The sequence below is a fragment of the Oncorhynchus keta genome, unplaced genomic scaffold (genome assembly GCF_023373465.1).
Source record: "Oncorhynchus keta strain PuntledgeMale-10-30-2019 unplaced genomic scaffold, Oket_V2 Un_scaffold_5491_pilon_pilon, whole genome shotgun sequence".
Taxonomy (NCBI): domain Eukaryota; kingdom Metazoa; phylum Chordata; class Actinopteri; order Salmoniformes; family Salmonidae; genus Oncorhynchus; species Oncorhynchus keta.
In genome coordinates this window covers 451,869-471,868 of record NW_026290962.1, presented here as the reverse complement: position 1 = coordinate 471,868, position 20,000 = coordinate 451,869, and the positions used below count along the sequence as shown (strand labels likewise).

At 40.7% G+C, this 20,000-nt stretch overlaps 1 protein-coding gene across 2 annotated transcripts in view; it reads right to left on the bottom strand.

The window, feature by feature from the left end:
• The window catches only part of wnt5b (wingless-type MMTV integration site family, member 5b), a 156,293-nt gene that overhangs the window by 12,724 nt on the left and 123,569 nt on the right, over nt 1-20,000 (bottom strand). The window lies entirely within an intron of this gene.

Below are 20,000 nucleotides of genomic sequence, written 5' to 3'. Positions count from 1 at the left end.
GGATGGAGGGATGTGAGAGAAAGAGGGATGGGAGAGAAAGAGGGATGGAGGGATGGGAGAGAATGAGGGATGGAGGGATGGGAGAGAAAGAGGGATGGAGGGATGGGAGAGAAAGAGGGATGGAGGGATGGGAGAGAAAGAGGGATGGAGGGATGGGAGAGAAAGAGGGATGGAGGGATGGGAGAGAAAGAGGGATGGAGGGATGGGAGAGAAAGAGGGATGGAGGGATGGGAGAGAAAGAGGGATGGAGGGATGGGAGAGAAAGAGGGATGGAGGGATGGGAGAGAAAGAGGGATGGAGGGATGTGAGAGAAAGAGGGATGGAGGGATGGGAGAGAAAGAGGGATGGAGGGATGGGAGAGAAAGAGGGATGGAGGGATGGGAGAGAAAGAGGGATGGAGGGATGGGAGAGTGATAAGCCGGTGGGGGCATTAATAACCACCTGGATGTGTCAAAAATTGTAAAAAGACATTTCAAATGTCTCTCTCTCTCTCCCTCTCTCTGTCTCTCTCTCTCTCTCTGTCTCTCTCTCTCTCTCTCTCTCTCTCTCTCTCTCTCTCTCTCTCTCTCTCTCTCTCTCTCTGTCTCTCTCTCTCTGTCTCTCTCTCTCTCTCTCTCTCTCTCTCCCTCTCTCTCTGTCTCTCTCTCTCTCTCTCTCCCTCTCTCTCTGTCTCTCTCTCTCTCCCTCTCTCTGTCTCTCTCTCTGTCTCTCTCTCTCTCTCTCTCTCTCTGTCTCTCTCTCTCTGTCCTCTCTTCCTTTCACACCCTCTCTCTCTATCAGTCCTCTCTCTGCTTTTCAACCCCCCCTCTCTCTGTCTTTCACACCCCCTCTCTCCATCAGTCCTCTCTCTCTCTATCTCTCTGCTTTTCACACTCTCTCTCTCTCTCTGTCCTCTCTGCATTTCACACACTCTCTCTCTCTCTCTCTGTCCTCTGCCTTTCACACCCTCTCTCTCTCTCTCTGTCCTCACTCCATTCTCCCTCTCTTTCTCTCCACCCCCCTCCCCCCATCCCTCACTTCATCTCTATCTCTCTCTGAATAGCATTGGTCTTGAGGGTGAAATGACAGTCAAGACTATAATGCTCCTGGCTTCTCCTCTGAACTGTGGGTGTTTCTGTGAGCTCTGTGAGTCTTTCTCTGTGGTGATGAATGTCAACATTGCTGTGTTTGTTTTGGAAGGTATTAACGCTTTCAGCTTAACACACAGACACACAGAGACAGACTCATCCCTAAACACATCAACAGCTCTTAGACCGGGAGGGTGGGCAGGGAGACAGGTTGAGACCAGTGCCTCCTCCACTGTCGGTTCTATTGAAAACCTCAGGTCACTCCGGAGGGCGGAGAAAGAGAGGGAGATGAAATGTCAGGTTCAGTATGAAGCAGGCAGGCAGTGGTTTAGTCTCTAACTGGGGATTCAGGCAGTGGTTTAGTCTCTAACTGGGGATTCAGGCAGTGGTTAAGTCTCTAACTGGGGATTCAGGCAGTGGTCAGGTCTCTAACTGGGGATTCAGGCAGTGGTTAAGTCTCTAACTGGGGGTTCGGGCAGTGGTTAAGTCTCTAACTGGGGATTCGGGCCGTGGTTAAGTCTCTAACTGGGGATTCAGGCAGTGGTTAAGTCTCTAACTGGGGATTCAGGCAGTGGTTATGTCTCTAACTGTGGATCCAGGCAGTGGTTAAGTCTCTAACTGGGGATTCAGGCAGTGGTTAAGTCTCTAACTGTGGATTCAGGCAGTGGTTAAGTCTCTAACTGGGGATTCAGGCAGTGGTTATGTCTCTAACTGTGGATTCAGGCAGTGGTTAAGTCTCTAACTGTGGATTCAGGCAGTGGTTAAGTCTCTAACTGGGGATTCAGGCAGTGGTTATGTCTCTAGCTGTGGATCCAGGCAGTGGTCAAGTCTCTAACTGGGGATTCAGGCAGTGGTTATGTCTCTAGCTGTGGATTCAGGCAGTGGTTATGTCTCTAACTGTGGATTCAGGAAGTGGTTAAGTCTCTAACTGGGGATTCGGGCAGTGGTTATGTCTCTAACTGGGGATTCGGGCAGTGGTTAAGTCTCTAACTGGGGATTCAGGCAGTGGTTATGTCTCTAGCTGTGGATTCAGGCAGTGGTTATGTCTCTAGCTGTGGATTCAGGCAGTGGTTATGTCTCTAGCTGTGGATTCAGGCAGTGGTTATGTCTCTAACTGGGGATTCAGGCAGTGGTTAAGTCTCTAACTGGGGATTCAGGCAGTGGTTATGTCTCTAGCTGTGGATTCAGGCAGTGGTTATGTCTCTAGCTGTGGATTCAGGCAGTGGTTAAGTCTCTAGCTGTGGATTCAGGCAGTGGTTAAGTCTCTAACTGGGGATTCAGGCAGTGGTTATGTCTCTAGCTGTGGATCCAGGCAGTGGTCAAGTCTCTAACTGGGGATTCAGGCAGTGGTTATGTCTCTAGCTGTGGATTCAGGCAGTGGTTAAGTCTCTAACTGGGGATTCAGGCAGTGGTTAAGTCTCTAACTGTGGATTCAGGCAGTGGTTAAGTCTCTAACTGTGGATTCAGGCAGTGGTTAAGTCTCTAACTGTGGATTCAGGCAGTGGTTAAGTCTCTAACTGGGGATTCAGGCAGTGGTTAAGTCTCTAACTGTGGATTCAGGCAGTGGTTAAGTCTCTAACTGGGGATTCAGGCAGTGGTTATGTCTCTAACTGTGGATTCAGGCAGTGGTTAAGTCTCTAACTGGGGATTCAGGCAGTGGTTATGTCTCTAGCTGTGGATCCAGGCAGTGGTCAAGTCTCTAACTGGGGATTCAGGCAGTGGTTATGTCTCTAGCTGTGGATCCAGGCAGTGGTTAAGTCTCTATAACTAACTGGGGATTCGGGCAGTGGTTAAGTCTCTAACTGTGGATTCAGGAAGTGGTTAAGTCTCTATAACTAACTGGGGATTCGGGCAGTGGTTAAGTCTCTAACTGTGGATTCAGGCAGTGGTTAAGTCTCTAACTGGGGATTCAGGCAGTGGTTAAGTCTCTATAACTAACTGGGGATTCAGGCAGTGGTTAAGTCTCTAACTGGGGATTCAGGCAGTGGTTAAGTCTCTAACTGGGGATTCAGGCAGTGGTCAAATCTCTAACTGGGGATTCAGGCAGTGGTTATGTCTCTAACTGGGGATTCAGGCAGTGGTTATGTCTCTAGCTGTGGATCCAGGCAGTGGTTAAGTCTCTAACTGGGGATTCAGGCAGTGGTTAAGTCTCTATAACTAACTGTGGATTCAGGCAGTGGTTAAGTCTCTAACTGGGGATTCAGGCAGTGGTTAAGTCTCTAACTGGGGATTCAGGCAGTGGTTAAGTCTCTATAACTAACTGTGGATTCAGGCAGTGGTTAAGTCTCTAACTGTGGATTCAGGCAGTGGTTACGTCTCTAACTGGGGATTCAGGCAGTGGTTATGTCTCTAGCTGTGGATCCAGGCAGTGGTTAAGTCTCTAACTGGGGATTCAGGCAGTGGTTAAGTCTCTATAACTAACCATGGATTCAGGCAGTGGTTAAGTCTCTAACTGTGGATTCAGGCAGTGGTTAAGTCTCTAAATGTGGATTCAGGCAGTGGTTAAGTCTCTAACTGTGGATTCAGGCAGTGGTTAAGTCTCTAACTGGGGATTCAGGCAGTGGTTAAGTCTCTATAACTAACCATGGATTCAGGCAGTGGTTAAGTCTCTAACTGTGGATTCAGGCAGTGGTTAAGTCTCTAAATGTGGATTCAGGCAGTGGTTAAGTCTCTAACTGGGGATTCAGGCAGTGATTATGTCTCTAACTGGGGATTCAGGCAGTGGTTAAGTCTCTAACTGTGGATTCAGGCAGTGGTTAAGTCTCTAACTGTGGATTCAGGCAGTGGTTAACCTCTTAAGTCGACCCTCTACTTTTTCGAACATTCTGTTAAAAATCGCGCAACATTTCAGCTCACTGCTACTCATGCCAGGAATGTAGTATATGCATATGATTAGTATGTGTGGATAGAAAACACTCAGACGTTTATAAAACTGGTTAAATCACGGCTGTGACTATAACAGAACAGAAAATGTGATCACTGAAAATTGGAAAATATATCAACTGCGCCATTCAGGCAGTGTATTGTCTATGGGAAAGCAAATGACCTGGAGCCGAGATTGCAATTCCTACAGCTTCCACACGATGTCAACAGTCTTGTCATTGGCAGGCTTTGTTTCTTGGTCAAACGAAGAAGAGACAGCCCATTTCTTCAGATCTCCGGGATATTTTGGTTGAGATTTACCAGGACATTATTTCCAGACGTACAGCAATAGAATATACATCGCCTGGATCAATTTGATTCAGTTTACTAATACCTAAAGTTGCATTACAAAAGTATTTCTCTAAGTGTTTTGTGAAAGTTTATCGTCGACTTTTTTAATTTAAAAAATGATGTTGTTATAAGGATTTTTTCAGGCAGTGGTTCAAGTCTCTAACACCGATTTAATTGAAAAAAAAAGACCCAATAGTGATTATGGGACATCTAGGTGCAGTGGTTGAATGTTTTATATTTTATTTGTGCTTTGTGTAGGACGACTTGCAATTATTTTGTTTACAGCGGGTCTTTTGGGGTGTTACATGCTATCAGATAATAGCTTCTCATGCTTTCGCTGGGGCATTTTAAAAATCTGACTTGTTGTCTGGATTCACAACTAGTGTAGCTTTAATAACTGCATGGTATTTTAATGAACAGTTTTAGTGGTTAGCGTAGTCATTTGCATTTCCAGATGTCTAGATGGGATTCAGGCAGTGGTTAAGTCTCTAAATGTGGATTCAGGCAGTGGTTAAGTCTCTAACTGGATTCGGGCAGTGGTTTAGTTTCTATAACTAGCTGTGGATTCGGGCAGTGGTTTAGTTTCTATAACTAGCTGTGGATTCGGGCAGTGGTTTAGTCTCTATAACTAGCTGTGGATTCGGGCAGTGGTTTAGTCTCTATAACTAGCTGTGGATTCGGGCAGTGGTTTAGTTTCTATAACTAGCTGTGGATTCAGGCAGTGGTTAAGTCTCTATAACTAGCTGTGGATTCAGGCAGTGGTTTAGTCTCTATAACTAGCTGTGGATTCGGGCAGTGGTTTAGTTTCTATAACTAGCTGTGGATTCAGGCAGTGGTTAAGTCTCTATAACTAGCTGTGGATTCGGGCAGTGGTTTAGTTTCTATAACTAGCTGTGGATTCGGGCAGTGGTTTAGTCTCTATAACTAGCTGTGGATTCGGGCAGTGGTTTAGTTTCTATAACTAGCTGTGGATTCAGGCAGTGGTTAAGTCTCTATAACTAGCTGTGGATTCGGGCAGTGGTTTAGTCTCTATAACTAGCTGTGGATTCGGGCAGTGGTTTAGTTTCTATAACTAGCTGTGGATTCAGGCAGTGGTTTAGTCTCTATAACTAGCTGTGGATTCGGGCAGTGGTTTAGTTTCTATAACTAGCTGTGGATTCAGGCAGTGGTTTAGTTTCTATAACTAGCTGTGGATTCGGGCAGTGGTTTAGTTTCTATAACTAGCTGTGGATTCAGGCTGTGGTTTAGGCTCTATAACTAGCTGTGGATTCGGGCAGTGGTTTAGTCTCTAAAACGAGCTGTGGATTCGGGCAGTGGGTCGGGGTGAGTGGCCCCGTTACCTCTGAGGAATGTTCGGTGACCTTTCGACCCCACCAGACTCCAAGGGTGTTAGCCCCACTGACAGCACACACACACACACACGCGCACGCACACACACTACAGGCTGCAGCAGAGCAGAGGCCATTTGGGTGCCCCCAATAAATTATTCCCCCCCCTACCTTCCCCCTAATCTCCCTACCCCCATCCTCTACCCTACTCCCTACCCTACCGCCTACACCCCCTACACTACCTGTCCCTACCCTACCCCCTACTCTACCCCCTACCCTACCTGTCCCCACCCTAACCCCTACTCTACCCCCTACCCTATCCCCTACCCTACTTGTCCCTACTCCTTACCCTACCTGTCCCTACCCTCCCCTACCCTACCCCCTACCCTACCTGTCCCCACCCTAACCCCTACCCTCCCCACCCTATCCCCTACCCTACCTGTCCCTACCCTCCCCCTACCCTGTCCCTACTCCCCCCTACCCTACCTGTCCCCACCCTAACCCCTACCCTACCTCCCCTCCCTACCCCCTACCCCCTACCCTACCCTCCCCCTACCCTACCTATCCCTACCCTACCCCCTGCCCCTACCTGTCCCTACTCTACCCCCTACCCTACCCTACCCCCTACCATTACCTGTCCCTACTCTACCCCCTACCCTACTCTACCCCCTACCATACTCTCCCCTACCCTACCCTCTACCCCCTACCCTATCCTACTCTACCCCTACCCTACTCTACCCCCTACCCTACCCTCCCCTACCCTACTCTACCACCTACCATACTCTCCCCCTACCCTACTCTACCACCTACCCTACTCTACCCCCTACCATACTCTCCCCCTACCCTACTCTACCCCCTACCCTACTCTCCCCCTACCCTACTCTACCACCTACCTACCCTACTCTATCCCCTACCCTACTCTACCCCTACCCTACTCTACCCTCTACCCTACACTACCCTACTCTACCCCCTACCCTACTCTATCCCCTACCCTACCCTACCCTTCTCTACTCCCTACCCTACCCCTAACTATTTTTTGAGACATGGATTGTGTGTGTGCCATTCAGAGGGTGCATTGAAGTGCCTTTGAACAGGGTTTGGTAGTAAGTGCCACCGGTTTGAGTCAAGAACTGCAACGCTACTGGACTTTTCACGCTCAACAGTTTCTCCGTGTGGTGTGGTCCACCACCCAAAGGACATCCAGACAACTGGACACAACTGTAGGAAGCACTGGAGTCGACATGGGCCAGCCTCCCTGTGGAACTCTTTAGACACCTTGTACAGTCCACGCCCCGTTCGTGAATTGAGGCTGTTCTGAAGGCAAAAGGGGGTGAAACTCAATATTAGGATGGTGTTCCTAATGTTTTGTCCAGTCAGAGAGAGGGGGAAAAGGGTACCATGTGGGACTGAGTTTTAGAGCAGTCCTCTGGAGTTTAGTTTGTTAGTTTAGCCGGCGCTTTGGGTTTCCTCTAGGATCTCATTCAGACATTGACCTTGCACAAAAATAAACCAACAATTAGGAAGCTAAGCAAACCTTGGAGTTCTCTCTCTCTTTCTTCCTTCCTTTCTCGCTCTCTGTTTCTCTCTGTTTCTCTCTCTGTTTCTCTCTTTCTCTCTTTCTCTCTCTGTTTCTCTCTTTCTCTGTTTCTCTCTCTGTTTCTCTCTCTCTCTGTCTGTTTCTCTCTCTCTATGTATCTCTCTCTCCCTTTCTCCCTCTCTCTCTCTCTCTTTCTCTATTTGTTTCTCTCTCTGTTTCTCTCTCTCTCTCTGTATCTCTCTCTCTCTGTGTGTCTCTCTCTCTCTCTCTCTCTCTCTCTCTCTCTCTCTCTCTCTCTCAAACCATGGGGATGTTGTAAAAGACACTGAGAGTGCTTCCTTCATGTCTAGGAGCTACTCTTGGGTTTCTGGGCCCTCCTCCTGTCCAAATAAAGGCAGTGTTTCTTTATCTCTTTCTTTTCTCTCTGTCTCTGCCTCTCCCTCCATGTCGGTCAGTCAAACCTTGTGGACCCCTGGATGGATATACAGTACATAGTTCTGTACGCATCACATACAGTACCAGTCAATAGTTTGGACACACCTCCTCATTCAAGGGGCTTTCTTTATTTGTACTATTTTCTACATTGTAGAATAATAGTGAAGACATCACCACTGTGAAATAACACATATGGAATCATGTAGTAACCAAAAGTGTTAAATAAATGAAAATATATTTTGGATTTGATATTCTTCAAAGTAGCCAGCCTTTGCCTTGATGACAGCTTTGCACACTCTTGGCATTCTCTCAACCAGCTTCACCTGGAATGCTTTTCCAACAGTCTTGAAGGAGTTCCCACATATGCTGAGCACTTGTTGGATGCTTTTCCTTCACTCTGCGGTCCAAGTCATCCCAAACCATCTCAATTGGGTTGAGATCAAGTGATTGTGGAGGCCAGGTCATCTGATGCAGCACTCCATCACTCTCCTTCATGGTCAAATAGCCCTTCCACAGCCTGGAGGTGTGTTTTGGGTCATTGTCCAGTTGAAAAACAAATGATAAGCGCAAACCCACTAAGCGCAAACCAGATGGGAGGGCATATCGGTGCAGAATCCTGTGGTAGCCATGCTGGTTAAGCGTGCCTTGAATTCTTAATAAATCACAGACAATGTCACTAGAAAAGCACCCCCACAACATCACACCTCCTCCTCTATGCTTCACGGTGGGAACCACACACGAGGAGATCATCTGTTCACCTAGTCTCACAAAGACATGGCGGTTGGAACCAAAAATCTCAAATTTGGACTCATCCGACCAAATTACTGATTTCCACCGGTCTAATGTCCATTGCTCGTGTTTCTTGGCCCAAGCAAGTCTCTTCTTCTTATTGATGTCCTTTAGTAGTGGTTTCTTTGCAGCAATTTGACCATGAAGACCTGATTCACGCAGTCTCCTTTGTACCGTTGATGTTGAGATGTGTCTGTTACTTGAACTCTGTGAAGCATATATTTGGGCTGCAATTTCTGAGGCTGGTAACTACAATTAACATATCCTCTGCAGCAGAGGTAACTCTGGGTCTTCCTTTCCTGTAGCGATCCTCATGGGAGCCCGTTTCATCAAAGAGCTTGATGATCTTTCGACTGCACCTGAAGAACACCAGTCTCAAGTCAACAGTGAAGAGACGACTCCGGGAGGCTGGCCTTCTAAGCAGAGTTACAAAGAAAAGGCCATATCTCAGACTGGCCCAAAAAATGTAAGATTAAGATGGGTAAAAGAACACAGACACTGGACAGAGGAACTCTGCCTAGAAGGCCAACATCCCGGAGTCGCCTCTTCACTGTTGACGTTGAGACTGGTGTTTTGCGGGTACTATTTAATGAAACTGCCAGTTGAGGACTGTTTCTCAAACTAGACACTCTACTGTACTTGTCCTCTTGCTCAGTTGTACCCCGGGATCTCCCACTCCTCTTTCTATTCTGGTTAGAGCCAGTTTGCTCTGTTTTGTGAAGGGAGTAGTACACAGCATTGTACAAGATATTCAGTTTCTTGGCAATTTATTGCATGGAACAGCCTTCATTTCTCAGAACAAGTATGGACTGATGGGTTTCTGAAGAAAGGTCTTTGTTTCTGGCCATTTTGAGCCTGTAATCGAACCCACAAATGCTGATGCTCCAGATACTCAACTAGTCTAAAGAAGCCCAGTTTTATTGCTTCTTTAATCAAAACAACAGTTTTCAGCTGTGCTAACATAATTGCAAAATTGTTTTCTAATGATCAATTAGCCTTTTAAAATTATAAACTTGGATTAGCTAACACAACGTGCCATTGGAACACAGGAGTGATGGTTGCTGATAATGGGCCTCTGTACACCTATGTAGATATTACATTAAAAATGAGCCGTTTCCAGCTACAATAGTCATTTACAACATGAACAATGTCTACACTGTATTTCTGATCAATTTAATGTAATTTTAATGGACAAAAAACGTGCTTTTCTTTTAAGTGACCCCAAACTTTTGAATGGTGGTGAATATGTAGACCACACCATGAACAGAGACTAATAACAACAACATGTATGTAGTTCACACCATGAACAGAGACTAATAACAACAACATGTATGTAGTTCACACCATGAACAGAGACTAATAACAACAACATGTATGTAGTTCACACCATGAACAGAGACTAATAACAACAACATGTATGTAGTTCACACCATGAACAGAGACTAATAACAACATGTATGTAGTTCACACCATGAACAGAGACTAATAACAACAACATGTATGTAGTTCACACCATGAACAGAGACTAATAACAACAACATGTATGTAGTTCACACCATGAACAGAGACTAATAACAACAACATGTATGTAGTTCACACCATGAACAGAGACTAATAACAACATGTATGTAGTTCACACCATGAACAGAGACTAATAACAACAACATGTATGTAGTTCACACCATGAACAGAGACTAATAACAACATGTATGTAGTTCACACCATGAACAGAGACTAATAACAACATGTATAACAACAGAGACTAATGTATGTAGTTCACACCATGAACAGAGACTAATAACAACATGTATGTAGTCCACACCATGAACAGAGACTAATAACAACATGTATGTAGTTCACACCATGAACAGAGACTAATAACAACATGTATGTAGTTCACACCATGAACAGAGACTAATAACAACATGTATGTAGTTCACACCATGAACAGCACACCATGAACAGAGACTAATAACAACATGTATGTAGTTCACACCATGAACAGAGACTAATAACAACAACATGTATGTAGTTCACACCATGAACAGAGACTAATAACAACATGTATGTAGTTCACACCATGAACAGAGACTAATAACAACAACATGTATGTAGTTCACACCATGAACAGAGACTAATAACAACATGTATGTAGTTCACACCATGAACAGAGACTAATAACAACATGTATGTAGTTCACACCATGAACAGAGACTAATAACAACATGTATGTAGTTCACACCATGAACAGAGACTAATAACAACATGTATGTAGTTCACACCATGAACAGAGACTAATAACAACATGTATGTAGTTCACACCATGAACAGAGACTAATAACAACATGTATGTAGTTCACACCATGAACAACCAACATGTATGTAGTTCACACCATGAACAGAGACTAATAACAACATGTATGTAGTTCACACCATGAACAGAGACTAATAACAACATGTATGTAGTTCACACCATGAACAGAGACAGAGACTGAATAATAACAACATGTATGTAGTTCACACCATGAACAGAGACTAATAACAACATGTATGTAGTTCACACCATGAACAGAGACTAATAACAACATGTATGTAGTTCACACCATGAACAGAGACTAATAACAACATGTATGTAGTTCACACCATGAACAGAGACTAATAACAACATGTATGTAGTTCACACCATGAACAGAGACTAATAACAACATGTATGTAGTTCACACCATGAACAGAGACTAATAACAACATGTATGTTTCACACCATGAACAGAGACTAATAACAACATGTATGTAGTTCACACCATGAACAGAGACTAATAACAACATGTATGTAGTTCACACCATGAACAGAGACTAATAACAACATGTATGTAGTTCACACCATGAACAGAGACTAATAACAACATGTATGTAGTTCACACCATGAACAGAGACTAATAACAGATGTAGTTCACTAAACAGAGACTAATAACAACATGTATGTAGTTCACACCATGAACAGAGACTAATAACAACAACATAGTTCAACATGTATGTATGTAATAACAACATGTATGTTCACACCATGAACAGAGACTAATAACAACATGTATGTAGTTCACACCATGAACAGAGACTAATAACAACATGTATGTAGTTCACACCATGAACAGAGACTAATAACAACATGTATGTAGTTCACACCATGAACAGAGACTAATAACAACATGTATGTAGTTCACACCATGAACAGAGACTAATAACAACATGTATGTAGTTCACACCATGAACAGAGACTAATAACAACATGTATGTAGTTCACACCATGAACAGAGACTAATAACAACATGTATGTAGTTCACACCATGAACAGAGACTAATAACAACATGTATGTAGTTCACACCATGAACAGAGACTAACAGAGACTAATAACAACATGTATGTAGTTCACACCATGAACAGAGACTAATAACAACATGTATGTAGTTCACACCATGAACAGAGACTAATAACAACAACATGTATGTAGTTCACACATGAACAGAGACTAATAACAACATGTATGTAGTTCACACCATGAACAGAGACTAATAACAACATGTATGTAGTTCACACCATGAACAGAGACTAATAACAACATGTATGTAGTTCACACCATGAACAGAGACTAATAACAACAACATATGTAGTTCAACATGAACAGAGACTAATGTGTATGTAGTTCACACCATGAACAGAGACTAATAACAACATGTATGTAGTTCACACCATGAACAGAGACTAATAACAACATGTATGTAGTTCACACCATGAACAGAGACTAATAACAACATGTATGTAGTTCACACCATGAACAGAGACTTAACAACATGTATGTAGTTCACACATGAACAGAGACTAATAACAACATGTATGTAGTTCACACCATGAACAGAGACTAATAACAACATGAGTTCTGAACAGAGACTAACAACATGTATGTAGTTCACACCATGAACAGACTAATAACAACAACATGTATGTAGTTCACACCATGAACAGAGACTAATAACAACATGTATGTAGTTCACACCATGAACAGAGACTAATAACAACAACATGTATGTAGTTCACACCATGAACAGAGACTAATAACAACAACATGTATGTAGTTCACACCATGAACAGAGACTAATAACAACATGTATGTAGTTCACACAGAGACATGAACAGAGACTGAACAGAGACTAATAACAACAACATGTATGTAGTTCACACCATGAACAGAGACTAATAACAATGAACATGTATGTAGTTCACACCATGAACAGAGACTAATAACAACATGTATGTAGTTCACACCATGAACAGAGACTAATAACAACAACATGTATGTAGTTCACACCATGAACAGAGACTAATAACAACAATGTAGTTCACACCATGAAGTTCACACATGTATGTATGAACAGAGACTAATAACAACATGTATGTAGTTCACACCATGAACAGAGACTAATAACAACATGTATGTAGTTCACACCATGAACAGAGACTAATAACAACATGTATGTAGTTCACACCATGAACAGAGACTAATAACAACATGTATGTAGTTCACACCATGAACAGAGACTAATAACAACATGTATGTAGTTCACACCATGAACAGAGACTAATAACAACATGTATGTAGTTCACACCATGAACAGAGACTAATAACAACATGTATGTAGTTCACACCATGAACAGAGACTAATAACAACAACAGTTCACACCATGAACAGAGACTAATAACAACATGTATGTAGTTCACACCATGAACAGAGACTAATAACAACATGTATGTAGTAGAACAGAGACTTCATGTATGTAGTTCACCATGAACAGAGACTAATAACAACATGTATGTAGTTCACACCATGAACAGAGACTAATAACAACATGTATGTAGTTCACACCATGAACAGAGACTAATAACAACATGTATGTAGTTCACACCATGAACAGAGACTAATAACAACATGTATGTAGTTCACACCATGAACAGAGACTAATAACAACATGTATGTAGTTCATGAACAGAGACTAATAACAACATGTATGTAGTTCACACCATGAACAGAGACTAATAACAACATGTATGTAGTTCACACCATGAACAGAGACTAATGTAGTAGTTCACACCATGAACAGAGACTAATAACAACATGTAGTTCACACCATGAACAGAGACTAATAACAACACACACCATGAACAGAGACTAATAACAACATGTATGTAGTTCACACCATGAACAGAGACTAATAACAACATGTATGTAGTTCACACCATGAACAGAGACTAATAACAACATGTATGTAGTTCACACCATGAACAGAGACTAATAACAACATGTATGTAGTTCACACCATGAACAGAGACTAATAACAACATGTATGTAGTTCACACCATGAACAGAGACTAATAACAACATGTATGTAGTTCACACCATGAACAGAGACTAATAACAACATGTATGTAGTTCACACCATGAACAGAGACTAATAACAACAACATGTATGTAGTTCACACCATGAACAGAGACTAATAACAACATGTATGTAGTTCACACCATGAACAGAGACTAATAACAACATGTATGTAGTTCACACCATGAACAGAGACTAATAACAACAACATGAGACTAATAACAACATGTATGTAGTTCACACCATGAACAGAGACTAATAACAACATGTATGTAGTTCACACCATGAACAGAGACTAATAACAACATGTATGTAGTTCACACCATGAACAGAGACTAATAACAACATGTAGTTCATGTAGTTTCACACCATGAACAGAGACTAATAACAACATGTATGTAGTTCACACCATGAACAGAGACTAATAACAACATGTATGTAGTTCACACCATGAACAGAGACTAATAACAACATGTATGTAGTTCACACCATGAACAGAGACTAATAACAACATGTATGTAGTTCACACCATGAACAGAGACTAATAACAACATGTATGTATGTAGTTCACACCATGAACAGAGACTAATAACAACATGTATGTAGTTCACACCATGAACAGAGACTAATAACAACACACACCATGAACAGAGACTAATAACAACATGTATGTAGTTCACACCATGAACAGAGACTAATAACAACATGTATGTAGTTCACACCATGAACAGAGACTAATAACAACATGTATGTAGTTCACACCATGAACAACATGTATGTAGTTCACACCATGAACAGAGACTAATAACAACATGTATGTAGTTCACACCATGAACAGAGACTAATAACAACATGTATGTAGTTCACACCATGAACAGAGACTAATAACAACATGTATGTAGTTCACACCATGAACAGAGACTAATAACAACATGTATGTAGTTCATGTAGTTCACACCATGAACAGAGACTAATAACAACATGTGTATGTAGTTCACACCATGAACAGAGACTAATAACAACATGTATGTAGTTCACACCATGAACAGAGACTAATAACAACATGTATGTAGTTCACACCATGAACAGAATAACAACATGACTTCAATGAACAGACTAATAACAACATGTATGTAGTTCACACCATGAACAGAGACTAATAACAACATGTATGTAGTTCACACCATGAACAGAGACTAATAACAACATGTATGTAGTTCACACCATGAACAGAGACTAATAACAACATGTATGTAGTTCACACCATGAACAGAGACTAATAACAACATGTATGTAGTTCACACCATGAACAGAGACTAATAACAACATGAACACCATGAACAGAGACTAACAACAACATGTATGTAGTTCACACCATGAACAGAGACTAATAACAACATGTATTTAGTTCACACCATGAACAGAGACTAATAACAACATGTATGTAGTTCACACCATGAACAGAGACTAACAACAACATGTATGTAGTTCACACCATGAACAGAGACTAATAACAACATGTATGTAGTTCACACCATGAACAGAGACTAATAACAACATGTATGTAGTTCACACCATGAACAGAGACTAATAACAACATGTATGTAGTTCACACCATGAACAGAGACTAACAACAACATGTATGTATGTAGTTCACACCATGAACAGGGACTAATAACAACATGTATGTAGTTCACACCATGAACAGAGACTAATAACAACATATATGTAGTTCACACCATGAACAGAGACTAACAACAACATGTATGTAGTTCACACCATGAACAGGGACTAATAACAACATGTATGTAGTTCACACCATGAACAGAGACGAATAACAACAACATGTATGTAGTTCACACCATGAACAGAGACTAATAACAACATGTATGTAGTTCACACCATGAACAGAGACTAATAACAACATGTATGTAGTTCACACCATGAACAGAGACTAATAACAACATGTATGTAGTTCACACCATGAACAGAGACTAATAACAACATGTATGTAGTTCACACCATGAACAGAGACTAATAACAACATGTATGTAGTTCACACCATGAACAGAGACTAATAACAACATGTATGTAGTTCACACCATGAACAGAGACTAATAACAACATGTATGTAGTTCACACCATGAACAGAGACTAATAACAACATGTATGTAGTTCACACCATGAACAGAGACTAATAACAACATGTATGTAGTTCACACCATGAACAGAGACTAATAATAACAACATGTATGTAGTTCACACCATGAACAGAGACTAATAACAACATGTATGTAGTTCACACCATGAACAGAGACTAATAACAACATGTATGTAGTTCACACCATGAACAGAGACTAATAACAACATGTACACACCATGAACAGAGACTATAACAACATGTATGTAGTTCACACCATGAACAGAGACTAATAACAACATGTATGTAGTTCACACCATGAACAGAGACTAATGTAGTTCACAGAGACTAATAACAACAACATGTATGTAGTTCACACCATGAACAGAGACTAATAACAACATGTATGTAGTTCACACCATGAACAGAGACTAATAACAACATGTATGTAGTTCACACCATGAACAGAGACTAATAACAACATGTATGTAGTTCACACCATGAACAGAGACATGAACAGAGACTAATAACAACAACATGTATGTAGTTCACATGAACAGAGACTATGAAACATGATGTAGTTCACTAACAGAGACTAACAACAACATGTATGTAGTTCACACCATGAACAGAGACTAATAACAACATGTATGTAGTTCACACCATGAACAGAGACTAATAACAACATGTAGTTCATGAACAGAGACTAGTTCACACCATGAACAGAGACTAATAACAACATGTATGTAGTTCACACCATGAACAGAGACTAATAACAACATGTATGTAGTTCACACCATGAACAGAGACTAATAACAACATGTATGTAGTTCACACCATGAACAGAGACTAATAACAACAACATGTATGTAGTTCACACCATGAACAGAGACTAATAACAACATATGTAGTTCACACCATGAACAGAGACTAATAACAACAATGTAGTTCACACCATGAACAGAGACTAACAACAACATGTAGTTCACACCATGAACAGAGACTAATAACAACATGTATGTAGTTCACACCATGAACAGAGACTAATAACAACATGTATGTAGTTCACACCATGAACAGAGACTAATAACAACATGTATGTAGTTCACACCATGAACAGAGACTAATAACAACATGTATGTAGTTCACACCATGAACAGAGACTAATAACAACATGTATGTAGTTCACACCATGAACAGAGACTAATAACAACATGTATGTAGTTCACACCATGAACAGAGACTAATAACAACATGTATGTAGTTCACACCATGAACAGAGACTAATAACAACATGTATGTAGTTCACACCATGAACAGAGACTAATAACAACAATGTAGTTCATGAACAGAGACTATGTAGTTCACACCATGAACAGAGACTAATAACAACATGTATGTAGTTCACACCATGAACAGAGACTAATAACAACATGTATGTAGTTCACACCATGTAGTTCACACCATGAACAGAGACTAATAACAACATGTATGTAGTTCACACCATGAACAGAGACTAATAACAACATGTATGTAGTTCACACCATGAACAGAGACTAATAACAACAATGTAGTTCACACCATGAACAGAGACTAATAACAACATGTATGTAGTTCACACCATGAACAGAGACTAATAACAACATGTATGTAGTTCACACCATGAACAGAGACTAATAACAACATGTATGTAGTTCACACCATGAACAGAGACTAATAACAACATGTATGTAGTTCACACCATGAACAGAGACTAATAACAACATGTATGTAGTTCACACCATGAACAGAGACTAATAACAACATGTATGTAGTTCACACCATGAACAGAGACTAATAACAACAACATGATGTAGTTCAATAACAGAGACAACAACAACATGTATGTAGTTCACACCATGAACAGAGACTAATAACAACAACATGTATGTAGTTCACACCATGAACAGAGACTAATAACAACATGTATGTAGTTCACACCATGAACAGAGACTAATAACAACAACATGTATGTAGTTCACACCATGAACAGAGACTAATAACAACAACATGTATGTAGTTCACACCATGAACAGAGACTAATAATAACAACATATATGTAGTTCACACCATGAACAGAGACTAATAACAACATGTATGTAGTTCACACCATGAACAGAGACTAATAACAACATGTATGTAGTTCACACCATGAACAGAGACTAATAACAACATGTATGTAGTTCACACCATGAACAGAGACTAATAACAACATGTATGTAGTTCACACCATGAACAGAGACTAATAACAACATGTATGTAGTTCACACCATGAACAGAGACTAATAACAACAACATAACAACATATGTAGTTCACACCATGAACAGAGACTAATAACAACATGTATGTAGTTCACACCATGAACAGAGACTAATAACAACATGTATGTAGTTCACACCATGAACAGAGACTAATAACAACATGTATGTAGTTCACACCATGAACAGAGACTAATAACAACATGTATGTAGTTCACACCATGAACAGAGACTAATAACAACATGTATGTAGTTCACACCATGAACAGAGACTAATAACAACATGTATGTAGTTCACACCATGAACAGAGACTAATAACAACATGTATGTAGTTCACACCATGAACAGAGACTAATAACAACATGTATGTAGTTCACACCATGAACAGAGACTAATAACAACATGTATGTAGTTCACACCATGAACAGAGACTAATAACAACATGTATGTAGTTCACACCATGAACAGAGACTAATAACAACATGTATGTAGTTCACACCATGAACAGAGACTAATAACAACATGTATGTAGTTCACACCATGAACAGAGACTAATAACAACATGTATGTAGTTCACACCATGAACAGAGACTAATAACAACATGTATGTAGTTCACACCATGAACAGAGACTAATAACAACATATATGTAGTTCACACCATGAACAGAGACTAATAACAACATGTATGTAGTTCACACCATGAACAGAGACTAATAACAACATGTATGTAGTTCACACCATGAACAGAGACTAATAACAACATGTATGTAGTTCACACCATGAACAGAGACTAATAACAACATGTATGTAGTTCACACCATGAACAGAGACTAATAACAACATGTATGTAGTTCACACCATGAACAGAGACTAATAACAACAACAACAACATGTATGTAGTTCATGAACAGAGACTAATAACAACATGTAGTTCACACCATGAACAGAGACTAATAACAACATGTATGTAGTTCACACCATGAACAGAGACTAATAACAACATGTATGTAGTTCACACCATGAACAGAGACTAATAACAACAACATGTATGTAGTTCACACCATGAACAGAGACTAATAACAACAACAGAGACTAATATGTAGTTCACACCATGAACAGAGACTAATAACAACAACATGTATGTAGTTCACACCATGAACAGAGACTAATAACAACATGTATGTAGTTCACACCATGAACAGAGACTAATAACAACATGTATGTAGTTCACACCATGAACAGAGACTAATAACAACATATATGTAGTTCACACCATGAACAGAGACTAATAACAACAACATGTATGTAGTTCACACCATGAACAGAGACTAATAACAACATGTATGTAGTTCACACCATGAACAGAGACTAATAACAACATGTATGTAGTTCACACCATGAACAGAGACTAATAACAACATGTATGTAGTTCACACCATGAACAGAGACTAATAACAACATGTATGTAGTTCACACCATGAACAGAGACTAATAACAACATGTATGTAGTTCACACCATGAACAGAGACTAATAACAACATGTATGTAGTTCACACCATGAACAGAGACTAATAACAACATGTATGTAGTTCACACCATGAACAGAGACTAATAACAACATGTATGTAGTTCACACCATGAACAGACTAATAACAACATGACTTCAATAACAACAATAACAACATGTATGTAGTTCACACCATGAACAGAGACTAATAACAACATTCAACATGTATGTTCACACCATGAACAGAGACTAA